At 38.3% G+C, this 16,705-nt stretch overlaps 1 protein-coding gene and 1 non-coding gene across 3 annotated transcripts in view; one reads left to right on the top strand and one right to left on the bottom strand.

The window, feature by feature from the left end:
- PRKG1 (protein kinase cGMP-dependent 1) overlaps window positions 1-16,705 on the bottom strand; it is a 1,486,994-nt gene that overhangs the window by 1,051,597 nt on the left and 418,692 nt on the right. The window lies entirely within an intron of this gene.
- On the top strand, window positions 12,267-12,342 carry TRNAV-AAC (transfer RNA valine (anticodon AAC)). Its single transcript has one exon. It is a non-coding gene; the product is annotated as a tRNA-Val (tRNA).

The raw sequence follows: 16,705 nt of genomic DNA, 5'->3' as shown, positions 1-16,705 counted from the left end.
GACTGATGTGCTCAGACTCACTGAGCTATCCTCAGCACCCAGGTCCTTGCTTGAGCCAATCAAGCCACTAGATGAGGGAGGGAAAGGAGGAGAGAAGGAGAGAGAGGCAGATAGTCACTTTTCCTATGTACCCTGATTGGGAATTAAACGTGGGGTGTCTATACGCCAGGTGGACCCTCTATTCACTGAGCCATCACCAGGGCCTTAAATATGTCTTGAAACAAAACTATTTTATGGTTTAATAAAAGTAAATTTCAAAATACACTACACCATTTCTTAAGCTGTTATATTGGGAAATTAAGTGTTGAATGCTTTAAGATAAAAAAAAGAGAGAAAAAATTATTATGTCAGCCAACTAGCTGACATCAAAGCTAACATTCTTAATTTAGATTGTGAATAATTTTATTTAAATAGAAAAAAGGCTTCAAATCACTAGGTAAATAATATCTCAGTAGCATCCCTTTTAGAAAACCAGTGCATTTTAGGTAAGTCCAACTTAGAATAAAAGATTAGAACATGATAGAGGAGAGGAAAAATGCCTCTATGTGTAAAAATACAAACACAATTTAATATGTTTACACAAAATGAAAAACCCACAGGGGTTTGTTTTCCGATTTATTGGCATGTTTTTGCTTATAGTATTTTCCTCATTATCCTTAGTATCTACTGAACTTGAACATGGGCTCATCTGGTTTGAGCAAGGCTCACCAGCTTGAGCCCAAGGTCACTGGTTTGAACAAGAGGTCACTCAGGTTGCTGTAGCCCCCCAGTCAAGGCACATATGAGAAAGCAATCAATGAACAACTAAGGAGCCACGATGTAGAATTGATGCTTCTCTTCTCTCTTTCTTCCTGTCTGTCTGTCCCTATCCATCCTTCTCTCTGTCTCTGTCTCTGTTACAAAAAAAAAAAGTGAACTTTTAAATTTGTAATGTAATTCATTTCTTTGATGTTCCAACCCCTTTAAATTGACACTTAGATACTTGTTACAAATAGCATTTTAATTGACACAAATAATATCTCACAGTATTATTTAAGATTGGAACGGGATATATACAAGTCCTTAGCAGAGGCAAGATTACATATAAATAGAAATAATTTTTACTCTCCTTACAGCCCCACAGGACTTACCATAAAATGGCATTATCATTCTCTCTAACTAACAAGCTAAAGGCAGCCCTTAGACATATCAAATTTGTTTAATCAGAAATGGTACTGAATCATTGGATTTACGTATTCATCTATACTTCCACATTAACTAGCAGATTTAATACAGGTACTCCTTTAAAAAAAGATACTCCCGCCCTGGCAGGTTGCCTCAGCGGTAGAGCGTCGGCCTGGCGTGTGGGGGACCCGGGTTCGATTCCCAGCCAGGGCACATAGGAGAGGCGCCCATTTGCTTCTCTACCCCCCCCCTTCCTCTCTGTCTCTCTCTTCCTCTCCTGCAACCAAGGCTCCATTGGAGCAAAGATGGCCCGGGCGCTGGGGATTGCTCTTGGCCTCTGCTCCAGGCGCTAGAGTGGCTCTGGTCGCGGCAGAGCAACGCCCCAGAGGGACAGAGCATCGCCCCCTGGTGGGCAGAGCATCGCCCCTGGTGGGCGTGCCCAGTGAATCCTGGTTGGGCGCATGTGGGAGTCTGTCTGACTGTCTCTCCCTGTTTCCAGCTTCAGAAAAATACAAAAAAAAAAAAAAAAAAAAAAAAGAAAAAAGATACTCCCTTTTCACTTTCCTTACATCTCCTTATCTAAGCCTTAAAAAAACTACCTACATTCTAAGAAATAAAACAATTTTTACTTATACTTGTTCCATACCTTTCTTAATTTTTTAAACTTGAAATATTTTTCTTAAACTCAAGTCTTTCCACACTCAGTTCCATATTCGTTGAGGTCGTGCCAAGAAAACAATGATATTTCAAATCTGATTACACATTTTGACATTAAAAAACTTAAAGAAACTAATGTGGAAAATGAGGAAAACAGAGCAACAACAAAAGACATTCTTGATTTTATTTTAGGTCGTCCATTTTCAACTCTGACTATATGATTCATTTCTTAATGTCTAGTTTTCTTCCAGAAAAGGAGGCACATTAAGGAAATCCCAGAGTTCGTGACACAAGATAATACGGTCCTCAGCAATCAGCAATATTTTATAATAGAAATCACATGTAATGCAATTATAAGCAATCAAGCTAAAAAAAAATAGGCATCATTCTTCCTTAGGGTGACATGTAAATGTAAATCCGAGCTGGAGAAGTAAAAGTGAGCTCTGAGGCCAAGTTATTTCAACTTCCCTATGACACAAACTATGTTCTTTTCCAGGTTTCTGTTTAGATAATTTTAGCTATTTTCCATTTTAGTGACTAAGAAATAAGAAACCCAATTTACTAAATTTAAGTAGAAAAATGTTCATTGGCTCAAATCCAAAGACTGTCATCAAGAAGAGAGAAATTCAGTACTTAGTTTGGTCTCATATTTGGTGACTGAGATGTAGTAAAACTCACGTGGCAGGTTAGTTTGTTATGTCCAGGTTGTGAGTCACTCAGTCACTGCACAAAGAAAAGCAAAGATGACAACAAGTTTTAACAGCCACATGAGAGGCACTGAGTGACTTCCATTTGTTTGCTCACTCACACATTTATTTTATATTTCTTCCAGCAAACACTTTTTATATACTTTGTGTAAGGCATGTTTTTCTAGCTATTGAGGATAAAGCAATGAATGAAACAAAAATGTGTCTCTTGCAAAGCAGTTAATAACCAACTCTGAATAAAAGTCCCTAATTTGTAGTGCTGGTCAATGTCCATGGTATAACTATACCCATTACTGCCAATTTAACAACCAGCTTGAAAAAATCCTGACTATTTAGCAGTCTGTTCCTACAAACTAGTATGAGTAGACTCCATACCTCTGGGTGTGTGGGGGGGGAATAGAAAATGAGTAAAACGTGTAGCTTGAGATAGGGGTAAGTGCTATGTAGAAAAACAAAGGAGAGAGAGGGGGTATGGAATGTTTGTAGACAGAGAGACAGGGTGAAATTACAACTAACCTGGACAGAGAGGTCTTCACTGAGAAGGTGCAATCTGCCCACAGAGATGACAAGGTAGAGAAAATGCCCAGGCAGTGGAAACAACACTCTCTCTGTGACTTAAAAGCTCACTAATGAGAATGACAGTCTCGGTCTCTGTACAAGGTCCCTCAGTCTACTAACCTTAACCCAATATACTGTCACTTAAGCTCTTCTCCACAACTGTAGTGTATGCACAAATGAATTAGAAATTCAGAAGTTGAAAATATTCGCCCTGGCTAGTTAGCTCAGTAGGTTAGCATCATCCTGAAATGACAAGGTTGCGGGTCTGATCCTCAGGGCACACTTAGGAAGCCACCAAGGAATGCACGGCTGACTGGAACAATAAATGAATGCTTCCCTTCCCCCGCCCCTCTCTCTCCCCTCCTCTCTCTGTCTCTTTAAAAATCAATCAATAAATAAAAAATTAAGCCTTAGCCAGATAGCTTGGTTGGTTGGAGCATGCGTAGAGCTTGCTGGTTCATTCCCTGTCAGGCCACATACAGGAACAGCTTGATATTCCTGTCTCTCTGTCTCTATCTCCCTGCTTCTCTCCAAATGTTTTTTTTTTTTAAAAAAAAGGAAAGAAAATATTAACTTCATATAATCTCTTAGGCCTCTGCCAGCCAATGTATATTGCCTAAAAATCTTACTCCTAGTCTTATGAATTAGCCTGAACAGCCTCACCTTCTCAATTCTTCAGTAAATTTAACTTGACAAATTTAGTCAAGTGAAAAGAAGAATATGAAATATATTTCAGTTAACACAAGCAGATAGGTGGCCTCTCAGGTAAAATGTGATGGGTTTCAAAACTTGTTCTTCATGTGCAATCACAATAGCAACTAACATGCCCATCTGTAGAATATACTTACAAAGTATATAGACACAATGGAATGACTAAGAAGGAATTTTAAACAATGATGTAAATCTAACTATAATGAAAGGTAAAGGTATTTGTTTATTAATGATACCAACTACACACTGACATCTCCTGAGTGTGTATCTCCTTATACCTCAGTTTCCTCATCTGTAAAATGGGACTAATAATGAGAACTAACTTATAGGTGACTGTGAGGCTTAAATAAATTAACATGTAGAAAAATTCGTGTGATGTTAGCTATCCTCCTCTTCCTCTTCATTATTATTATAACTGTTATTGTTATTACTTTGGGTCAAACACTCAAAAGCATGCCTTTTATTATCTTTACTTAACATATAAAAAATTAAGCAAGAGAAAGTTTAATAAAGTGCCTTATGTCATAAAGATAGTAAGAGATTGGGTGGACATTCACAACCAGTCAAATAGTCAACAGCTATGTTATAAACCAACAACAACAAAAAGTATGCTAGGCACACAATTTTATATATATATATATATATGTATATATATATAATGTATCATATGATTGTACCCTTGAAACCTATATAATTTATTAACCAATGTCATCCCAATAAATTTAATAAAAAAAGAAAAAGAAATACAAATAAAACAACAACAAACACATTTAGGCCAGTATGAACCCCCCTGTACTCTTAGGTCCATGAGGGAAAAAAACATGTTGCTTACATTGACCACTACAAGAGAGTGTTCATCATGTTTAACGAATACAGAGAGAAAGCCAGTCAACACTATTTACCAAGTGTTTACTTATGCCTTAATAAATACCATACATATTAATAGGAATTATTCACATTACCCCCATGAAGAAAGTACTAATACTACCTTATTTCACATATGAGAAAATTGAGTAAAAAAGAATTAATAAATTATCTAAGCATACAGCTCATAGAGTAGCCATGCCAGGACTCAGACTCCAGTCTATTGGACCCCAGATCGCAAGCACTTTGTCACTGTGCTTTCTGTACTGACACTGCTTAGCAGTAACACCAAATATAATGAGGAGCAATGATGCACTGTTTTCATTAGACCAATGGATATGTGAATCAAGGTCGGAGGTTTTGCCTGACCAGGTGTTGGCACAGTACATGGAGCATTAGCCTGGGACACTGAGAACCCAGGTTTGAAGCCCCAAGGTCACCAGCCTGGGAACGGGCTCATTGGCTTGAGTGTAGAGTCACAGGCTTGAGTGCAGGGTTGCTGGTTTGAATGTGGGATTGCAGACATACCCCATGGTTGCTGGCTTGAGCGCAAAGGTCACTGACTTGAGCCTAAAAGTCACTAGCTTGAAGCCCAAGATCTCTGGCTTGAGCCCAGGGTCGCTAGCTTGAGCGGGAGGTCACTGACTCAGTTGGAGCCTCCCACCCCCCGCCGTGGTCAAGGCACATATGAGAAAGCAATCAACTAGTAACTAAGGTGCTACAACTAAGAATTGATGCTTCTCATCTCTCTCTCTCTTTGTGTCTATCTGTCCCTGTCTGTCTCTCTGTCTCACTAAAAAAAAAAGTTTTGAGGTTTCATGTGACTAGACAATAGTGTTCTCCTTTATTAATTATGATACCTGAACAGGAGAAACTGCAGAGCTCATGGCAGACCTCGAGACCAGCTCTCAAAAGCCTGAAAGAGTCAGTTACCTTTGATCTAAAACCCTGTCATACTTCATGACAGTCGACGAGTGCCATGGTAAAACAGCACAGCTTCATGAGATCAACCTGCCATTTCCAAACCTGCTGTATATGAACCATGCATTTTAAGACTAGAGAACATGGAGTAATGCCTCTAAAACTCTCCGAGGCATAAACATAGAACTTAGGGCTGTTGGTATGGATTCCCTGCTGTTTCAAGGTAACCATTTTCAGTCTTTTGAGAAAGAACTCACAGACTTTTTTTTCAGCAGCATTTAAGATGTACTACTATTCCTTGTCATTCTCTCAATTCACATTACGGAGCAGACAAGAGTGTATCTATGATCTGAAGTCCAAGGTCAAAACAAACAGAGCATCTCTCGTAGCAAGACATCCTGGAGCCTGGTGAGAAATGTACTCCGTTGTTCGATGCTCTGCTCTACCCAGTGATGCAAATTATCAAGCAGGTAATTTGAATTTTGGTTAATGAATAGTCCAGAGAAAGGATCATAACCAGTTCTTTCAACCTTCAGAGGCCAAGATCTCAATCGATATGATGGTGGAGGCCAATTCAAATGTTCCTGAAGGCAGGTAACGGAAACAGAGGAGGCAGGAGGCGGGTTAGTTGTGAGCAGCAGAGAATCAACCAAGAGGATGCTGCTCTTGGGAAACACGTGTTCCTTTTCAGCACCTCTTATAATGAAAGTGGTCGCTACTCTGTTCTAGCTGACAGTTGTCATAAAGCAAAGCATCCTGGTTTTGCTTCACTTTTCAATTATTTTCCAAAGTCACAAATCAGGACTTGATTTAAAATTTCTAAATTTTTAAATGTTAGCAACTAATTAGTAGTAATAATAATAATACTATGTGAGATGAAGACCTGTAGCTGTGAGGCAGATTTGGCCCATCGGTGCCTGCTCATGACTTAGATCCCACGGCACTGGCTTCTGGGCAGTGCCAGCTGATACCAGGCTACCCGTAGTAGATGCTACAGTTTCAGGCAAATTCCTGTCTCTTCAACTTCAGTTTTACAAGATCTGATTTGACTGGTAACCTAGGAACACATGAAATAATAACAATAGCTGACATTTATGGAGCCCCTATCATATACATAACACTTAAACAGATTGATTGAGACAAAGCCTGCAAGGTGGGTATTTTTATTATCTCTATTTCACAGATGAGGAAACTGAGAAATTGAACTGGTGTATATTCTACTCAAGGCCACACTACTATCAAATAATAAAACTGGGTGCATAGCCAAATATTCAGTCTTCAGATTACACTAAATTACTATATGGAATAAAATACTCTGTCATTCATACAATTAGTACAAAGAGTACTATGTATGAGTATAAGATTTCTATTTATATTCTGAAGAATAAGTACTGGCTTTAAAAATTGCTACTAGGCTATAAAATAAAGTACATAGGAATAAAAGACTTATTTGGAAATATTAAAATCTATGGACTAGGTGATGCTTTGTGTTACTATAAGAACATGGACCCTTGTCAGTGTCACCTGAAGTAAATGGACTCTGTAAAAATGTTCAGATCCTTGGGCTTAGTAATCTACTTTGTTAATTTATTCTAGAAATAATTTAAAGGTAAACGAGATATCAGCTCAGAAGTGTAACCAGCATCCTATTTTTAAATAACAAACAAGTATACAAAAATAAATAACCAAATTGACTCAGGAGAATAAGAACTACCTTTGGCATACCAATATGCTGGAAGACTAATAAACACTAAAAGTTGAAGCCCTTATGATTACTCATAACAAAGAATATAGTTTATTTATGAAACAATAGGTTAATAAAGAGAAGGAAACAATTGTACTATATTTGAATTAGAGCCAGGTAAAAATACATGTAAATATAAGGTAGAAGAAAATGCAAATGTGACTATGGGATTATTTTGTAATGTTTACTTAACTGAATTAAGAAACAGCTTAGAAAAAAAAAATAAAGGACTTCCAACTGCTTTTACTAATACTGTTGTAGTAGCATTTATTATTTGTGGCAGTCAGATTTAATCCAATCAAAATTATGAAAGACACCAAGGAAACACTCAGCTTTGGAATTCCAGGACTATAGTTTGATATATTGTTTTAATTGAATTTTAGAGAGAGAGAGGAAGGGAGAGAGAAAGAGACAGAAACATCGATCTGTTTTTTGTATGTATCTTGACATGGAATCTAACTGGTAACCTTTGCACTTTGGGACGATGCTCTGTCAACAGGAGTTGGGAACCTTTTTGGCTGAGAGAGCCATAAACGCCACATATTTTAAAATGTAATTCCGTGAGAGCCATACAATATGTTTAACACTAAATACAAGTAAATGTGTGCATTTTATGTAAGACCAACATGTTTAAAGGACAATAAGTCTCTGAATTCTTTTTAATAACATTGTTATGCTGTTGCTAACCAATGATGAATAAAGTACTTATTAACATTAATGCGACTTCTGGTGCTGCATGGTTTTGCTGATGGCTTTGTAGTCTGGTTGATACCTGGTGAGGTTAAGCTTCATGCAGGCGTTGAGACTTCAATCCATTAAACATGATCATAGGTTGGTCTTAACATTCTTTAGATGTGAGAAAGACTGCTCACATACATACATAGAGGCAAACATTGTCAGTACAGCAATACTCACATGCTGCAGTGTGTGGTATGTGACAGGAAGTGCATTCCAAGTTTTCACAATCAGCTGGTCCGCGGGTTGAAGTTTTTTCATTTCTCCCCACTTGTGTTTGTTCGCCAACTCTGCTTGCTGTCGTGTAAGTCTTTCCAAATATGCATTCAGTGACTTGAACTTATTCACCCACATGTCTGAGGCCTTCAGGTCAGCAACTTGTAGCTCAAAATCTCTGACAGAGACACTGGGGATGTAACTCAGGTTGGCGCTGTCCATTACACACTTGTGTGGACGGGTGATGGACTTAAAAAGATGCATGCACTCACGAAATTCTCCAAAAACGCTCTTTGAATGACTGCAGGAGATTAGATGTGAAGCCTGCTAGCTGCTGGAGATCAAGATGTTGAGCAGGGTCACTTGCTGTGCATGCATCTTTAAACTCTCTCAGTTTTTCAAAGTGTAGTAAATGACCTGTTTCAATGTCAGCGAGGAAGAGTTCCAGGTTGTTTTCAAATGCAAACACTGCTTGTTAAAGGGATAAGACTGTATTTCCAATGCCTTGCATTTTCACATTGAGCTGGTTCAGATGTTCAGTCATGTCCACAAGATAGTAGAACTTCAGGAGCCACTCAGTATTAGCTAACTTAGGATGCTCGACATTTTTCATTTCAAGAAAAGTCCAGATTTTGCTCAGACAAGCTGCGAAAATGGCTGAGCACCTTCCCACTTGACAACCAATGCACATTGCTGGGCAGAAGCAGACCAGGATAATTATTCCCAACTTCATCCAGCAGTTTTTTAAACTGGAGATCATTTAAAGCTTGGGCAACAATAAAGTTGACTACCAGAATGACCAGCGACATCACCTCATGAAGCTGCTCGCCACACATCTGAGCACAAAGCTCCTCTTGATGTAGGATGCAGTGAAAACTTAGGATGGGTCTCTTTTCATGTTCACAAAGAAATGCTACGAATCCTTCGTTTTTACCCAACATGCATGGAGCACCATCAGTACACACCAAAATAAGTTTATCCATTGGAAGATTTTTTTCTTTAGCGAACTCAGTGAAAGACTTAAATAAATCCTCCTCTCTTGTTGTCTCTTTCATAGGTAAAACAGCAAGACTTTCCTCACATAGTGTGTCACCAACAGCATACTTTGCAATCACGCTGAACTGGGATAAATGGCTTACGTCTGTTGACTCATCCAAAGCGAGAGAAAAGAATGGTGCTGCATTTATGTCCTTGACTTGTGTTGCCTCAGTTTGATTTGCCACCATGATGGTACGATCGTGAACAATTCTTGCCAACAGAGGCATGTCTTTTATTTGTTTGATTATCTTGTCTTTATCTGAAAGGTCGTCAAAAAGTTCATTGGCAACATCAAGCATGAATGTTTTGGCATACTCCCTATCTGTGAATGGTTTTCCATTTCTCACAATTGCTAAAGCACCAGCAAAGCTAGCCGAATTCCAGTCACCTTGTTGGGTCCAAACACAGAATTGCTGCTGACTAGCTTGCACTCTGCACAGTAGCTTTGACATGCTTTTTTCCTGCTGTGCCCCACAGGATATTTTGATGCAAATGTAGTATGGCATGTGTCAAAGTGCCGCTTTATATTTGACCATTTCATCAATGCAATTTTATCATTGCATATTAGACACACTGCAGAACCTGCTCTCTCCACAAAGGCAAATTCCTCTGTCCATTCCTGCTGAAAAGTACTATACTCCTTATCTTATTTCTTTTAGCCATCTTCTTCATCAAAAGGGTTTCTGCAATTAGCTAGCTACTTGATTAAAAGGAGGGAAGTTTACTTCCTGACCTCACAATAACCCATGTACGTTACACATTATCCAATAAAAATTTGGTGTTGTCCCATTGGACAACTGTGATTGGCTCCAGCCTCTTGCAACCATGAACATGAGCGGTAGGAAATGAATGGATTGTAATACATGAGAATGTTTTATATTTTTAACGTTATTATTTTCTTTATTAAAGATTTGTCTGCAAGCCAGATGCAGCCATCAAAAGAGCCACATCTGGCTCACGGGCCATAGTTCCCAACCCCTGCTCTAACAAACTGAGCTATCCAGCCAGGGCTATAAGTTTAACATTTTTACTGTCCTTGTTGAGCATGAACTCTTAGTGTTCTGCACATTTCATGAAACAATTTTACAGAGTAGTGTTTTGCATACATGGACCCAGCTACATGGGAATAAACTGTCATCTGTGAATAACTATCATGAATATATATGTTAAAATGTATAGTTTCAAAGCAAGCCTCCATGTGGTTTTAAAGTAAATATACTTCATTTTAAGGACTTCACTCTTGTTATCCCCAGAATATGTAAAAGGTTTGTCCCTTCAACTTCTCCAGGCTCCTGCTCAAGTGCTCTGAGCACTTTATATAAAATAGTAATACCCCTTCACATCAGTACTCATTATATTATATAGTTAAATGTTTATGTTCTGCCTGTCTTTTCTAGATTGTAAACTCCATGAGGGTTGGAAATTTGTCCCTGTTACTCAGTGCTAAGTGCTCCACATATGGAATAGTACTTGGCCCTTAGAACAGTAATAGAATCTAACATTAATGCAGTACTTACTAGGTGCTAGGCACTCTTCTAGATGTTTTATTTATAATAAGTGATCTAATATACTTAAAGGCCCTATTATTCTTTTCATTTAAGAGATAAAGACCCTAATTCACTTAAAAGTTAAGTAATTTGTCCAAAATACTCTGATGGACTGACTCTAAATAGACTACCAACTATTTACACCACCTGGTAGATCTGATTTAATCCCTAGCCTTTGAGATTGGGCAAGACCTAGCCATTATTTTTAATAATATATGGCAAAGCTGATTATGTTAACTCATATTGTCACTTCTGCCTTGCCAGAGGACTCCCTACTGACTCTTTTTTACTTTGATTTAAGAAAATCACCATATGGAGAGGCCCACATGGCAATAAATTGAGGGGAGACTTTAGCTTATAGCCATCAAGAGGCTGAGGTCCTCAGTCCAACAACCTGGAAAAAACTGAATCCTACCAATAATCATATGAACTGAGAAGCAGATCCCTCCCCAGCTGATCCTTAGATAAGACCCTAGTCCTGGCCAATACTTTAATTGTATCCTTGGAGATACCTTAAAGAAGAGTACTCAGCTAAGCTTATCCCCAATACTTGACCCACAGAAACTATAAGATAATAAATGTGTTGCTGCAAGCTGCTAAATTTCTGGTAATCTGTTATATTACAAGAGATGATTAATGTAGTCACAAGTTTTAAAAATATATATATTCGAAAACAGGTATTCTAGAACCTACACTTTTAACCATTATACTATTTTGACACTCAATACATACGGTAAAATGAATGAATGGATAAATAGAGGAAGAGACATAATGATACCAAAGGCTTTATAAGCTTATGTTAAGAGACTACAATAACCTTGATCCTTAAAACTGCCAAAGACATTACCAGAAAAGAAAAATCAGCTACTCTACTTCATGAACATGATTACAAAAATTCTAAATATCACCAAAAGAAATCCAATAACTCATAAAAAGGTAAGAAATACATTATAAACAATTGGGTTCATTCCAGGAATCAAAGATTGATTTGTCAACTATAAATCAATTTTAACCACCACATTTACAAAATGGAGAATAATTGTATGATTATTTCAGTAGATACAAAAGAAGCATTTGATAAAATTATTCTTCTACTCATGATTTTTTTAAACCCTCTCAGTAAATTTGGAATAGGACAAAACCTTTCTCCATTAGTGATTTTTAAGAAAAGCCTCTTAGCAAAATTTAAATAGAAGAGTATCTATACAAAACTATAGGAACTATTATCCTTAATAGAATTTTGAAGGTTTTTCCTGCTTTGAGGAATAAGGCAAGGCTGTCCACTATCCTTCCTTTATTCATTATTTCATTAGAAATCCTAACCAGTGTTAAGGAATAAAAATTATGTAAGTTATAAGAAAGGAAGGAGTTATAAGAAAATGAAGAATTAAAATCCTCGTTATTGCCCTGGCCAGTTGGCTCAGCGGTGGAGCGTCGGCCTAACGTGCAGGAGTCCCGGGTTTGATTCCCGGCCAGGGCACACAGGAGAAGTGCTCATCTGCTTCTCCACCCCTCCCTCTCTCTTTCCTCTCTGTCTCTCTCTTCCCCTCTCACAGCCAAGGCTCCATTGGAGCAAAGATGGCCGGGGCACTGGGGATGGCTCTGTGGCCTCTGCCTCAGGTGCTAGAATGGCTCTGGTCGCAACAGAGCGAGGCCCCAGAGGGGCAGAACATCGCCCCCTGGTGGGCATGCCGGGTGGATCCCGGTCGGGCGCATGCGGGAGTCTGTCTGACTGCCTCCCGGTTTCCAGCTTTGGAAAAATGAAAAAAAAAAAATCCTCATTATTTGCAGATGACATATATATAAATATATAGAAAATCCTTAAAAATTTACGTAGAGACATTAGAATTAACAAGGTGATTTAGGAAAGTTCTGGATAAAAAGTACAGAAGTCAACTGCACTTTTATATATTAGCAAAAAGCAATTAGGAAAGGAAATTTAAAGTACTATGTATTTATAAAATTCAATATACATCAAATGCAGGATTAAATTTAACTTTAACATAGTTAGACTGTTATTCAAAAAATGATAAGCCTTACCCCAGTAAATATCTAATTGTACTCAGGCAACACCATTACTGGTAATTCGTTAGTAATTCTCTTAGAGATGTATACAGAAGCCATAACCAACATAACATGAAATAATAAAAATATATGCTCATTTATTTCTATGTTCTCAGTATCGTTAGCAGAGGCAGACAGTATTTAAAACTGTGGAAATAATGAAGGTTTTGCCTTTTTCCCTTCTACTTCTTTCAGTGGTAGTATGTATTGGTTGCCTAGGAAACTGTTACAGCTGGGGACAGAACTGGCTGTACTGTCGCCCTCAGTGGGGCAGAGATTTTAGAGGTAGCCTGTTGAATCTTGGCCCCAGTAGAAGGTCACCTAGGTAGCCCCACTTGGATCCCCAGTCACTCATTTCCAAGGAGTCAAGTTATATATATACATTTTGTTGTTAGCATTTTTTTCAGTTCAAAAGAAGTGAAGAGAATAATAACAGTAATGGGGGAGCAAAGATAGAACATGAGTTGTTCAAGGTGGGACTAAGATATCACAGGTGAGAGACTGCAGAATAATAATAAGATGAAAAGATACGTAAGTAAGCTTAGATACACTGTTGGCAGATGTTTTACTCACAAAAGCAACTTGGAAGCAATTAGGAAAGAAGAGGATTATTTAGCTACTATGTACTAGGAACTGAGCTATGTATTTTCTTTTTTGGTTCTTTTGCATCCATTACATCAGTTAAATCTCTCTATTGCTCTCTTGCTCTGACAATCCCACAAACACTTACTATCCTCATTTGAAGAATAGGTAGTGCAAAACTCAGAGAGGCTAAATAACTTTCTTACATTCACCTAAATTTTAAATAATGAAGTTGAAATGGAATCTCAATCAAGACCCATAAAAACCCACATCAGGCTCCTTCCAAAGCTGCTTTGCGACACAGACAGGGTAAAGGCAGGTAAAGGAGGCTCTAGTCCTAAAAAGACGTAAATCCAGATCTGGCTGATGTTCAGGAAATGAGAAGTGGGGCAGTTGTTAAACAAACAAACAAACGAAAAGAGGGCTAGAGGACAGTTCATAAACTATCTTGACAACCAAACGGGTAGCTGTTTTTAAATTCGATAACTTGGCTGTCAAATCGAGCAGTGGCAATGTGAGTAGCCTAAAATGACATGTGTTTGGGCATAAAATCTACACTTGTCTGCTAAGAATTATTTAAAAATTCATATAAAATAGCTCATTAGTCATTTTAATGTTGATACATGTTGACGTAATTATATATTGGATGTGTTGGGTTAAATAAACTCTATTATTAAAATGAATTTCATCTCATTATTTTTACTCATTTGTAAGGCGAGTACTGAAATATTAAAATTACATTTGTGGGCTCACATCATATCGCTATTGGTTATCAGTGGGAGACTATGTAAGCCAGGGGTCCCCAAACTACGGCCCGCGGGCCACATGCGGCCCCCTGAGGCCGTTTATCCGGCCCCCACCGCACTTCGGAAGGGGTACCTCTTTCATTGGTGGTCAGTGAGAGGAGCACATTGATCATCTCATTAGCCAAAAGCAAGTCCATTGTTCCCATTGAAATACTGGTCAGTTTGTTAATTTAAATTTACTTGTTCTTTATTTTAAATATTGTATTTGTTCCTTTTTTTTTTTTTTTTTTTTTTACTTTAAAATAAGATATGTGCAGTATGCATTGGGATTTGTTCATAGTTTTTTTTATAGTCCGGCCCTCCAATGGTCTGAGGGACAGTGAACTGGCCCCCTGTGTAAAAAGTTTGGGGACCCCTGAGTAAGGCATGGGGGGGAAAGACGGGCTGCGGCTCTTGCCTAACCCTTCTCCCCGTGTGCGCAGGTGCACGCGCGCACACACACACACACACACACACACAACCTCTCAGCCCTGTGTTATTATTTGTTTGTTTCTACTCCATGACTCCTTAGAAACAAGCACCCAGGACCCTCCTCCTCCTAGGGGTAAAAAAAAAAATCAGCTTTACTGAAAACTGTGAAATAAAAATAGTTTAAATAAACTCCATTGTGAGAAATAGAAATGGATTCATTCAGTACCTAGAAAGTGTTTATTTACACTTAAAAGCAAAAAAGGTACCCATGGAAATAATGATGGCTTTGTAAAAAAGAAAATCAGTATCCAAAGCCTCCAGAAAGAGCATTCAAGCAGGGCTCCAATTCATGGGATCACAGAGGGAACAGACTCAGCGGTCAGCTGGTGACTCACGCTTGCTTTGCCATATTATGTTTCAGCACCTTTGACCTTGATATTTCATCTAGCACCAGGAAATTACTCACTTCTGCATCAAAAGGACAACCACCATAAAGGAGCAGCCCTCCTAACCTGAGTGGCCTGAGCTAGCTTGCAAGAGTTACTACCAGGAAGAAGTAAACAACAAGCCCTTATCTGATTCTTGTTCAGGGTATGTCATTCTAGTTGTGCTTCAACATGTTAGTGTACATGATGTCTTTAGTCCAATAGATACATTTAATGAGCATCTATTTTCTCCCGTCTGGGTCAGCCCAGTGTGTTGTGGTGATTAGCGAATGGTACTGGACTGGACAACAGGAAACCTAGATTCTGGTTCTTGCTCTGCAACTAACAAGTTATACAACTTTGGGGAGTTGCCAACCTGTCCATACCTCATATCTCCTACATCATATAAAGAGCTTCTAAACTGATGGCTCTCAACTTTTATTTCTCTTCTAGCACACCTGAACGATATGAGACACTCCCTTTAGGAATAGTAAATCACTGCTAATGCCAAAAAAATCATGAGTACTGACTATTTCCAGCTGGGAAGACACAAAAGCCCAGGCTACCAAAACCTCGAGGTATTTGGGAAATCTGACTCACTTTTAGAACCTTAGAGACTATCTTGTCTCTATGAATTTTCTGGTTTATAAGGATGAAAGAAAGCTCTACATTTGTATCAACTAGATTATTTCAAGACAACTTATCCCTTCCTCTTCTTTCTTACTCTCATTCCTCCATTCAAAATCACCATACTTGGAGGCTGCTTTCTGATGGATGTTAATTTGAATAGATCACTGAGGACACTATGCTCCCATGAACAGAAACTCATTAAGCCAACTCAGTCTACAATTTTTGAACTGCCCAGAAAATGTTTTTGATCAGATAAGATGCTGGAACATTGTGTTTTCTCCCCAAATATGCCCTGCTCCTCAGTTACCCTTAAACCTGACCCATCAGGGAAAAAAATGGAATAGGTTATGTTTTTCATAACATATACTCACACTGTAAGTACCGTACTCTATATTTTTTAATTAAAAAAATTTCCATTGATTTAAAAGAAAAAGAAAGGGCGAGAGAAAGAGGGATGGGGAGAAAAGGAGAGAGAGAGAGAAGCATCAACTCATTGCTCCACTTAGTTGTTCCATTTAGTTGTGCACTCATTAGTTGCTTCTTATATGAATCCTGACCAGGGATCAAACCCGTGACCATGGTGCACCAGGATGATGCTCTATCCACTGAGCAACCTGGCCAGAATGACCCCACTCTATTTTTTAAGATACTATGTACCCCTAAGTCACTTTGTAATTTTAAATAAGTTCACTCAGCATTTTCTAAGCACCTTTTCTATATAAGATTTTGGAAGAATATAATGACAGATTATGAAAAGTGCTAATAGAAGTGCTAATAGGAAAGTTCAATTTCACTCAAAATGGCAGAAATTTGGAATTTATACTTACCCTACATATCTTAGTTCATAGCAAGTTCTTGATTTTTAGGTGAATGGCTAAGATACAAAATTTCTTATATTTTAATAGAGTCCTTTGTAAGGAAGGTT

Source organism: Saccopteryx bilineata, chromosome 9, assembly GCF_036850765.1.
Source record: "Saccopteryx bilineata isolate mSacBil1 chromosome 9, mSacBil1_pri_phased_curated, whole genome shotgun sequence".
NCBI classification, from domain to species: Eukaryota; Metazoa; Chordata; class Mammalia; order Chiroptera; family Emballonuridae; genus Saccopteryx; species Saccopteryx bilineata.
This window is presented reverse-complemented; position numbering and strand designations above follow the sequence as displayed.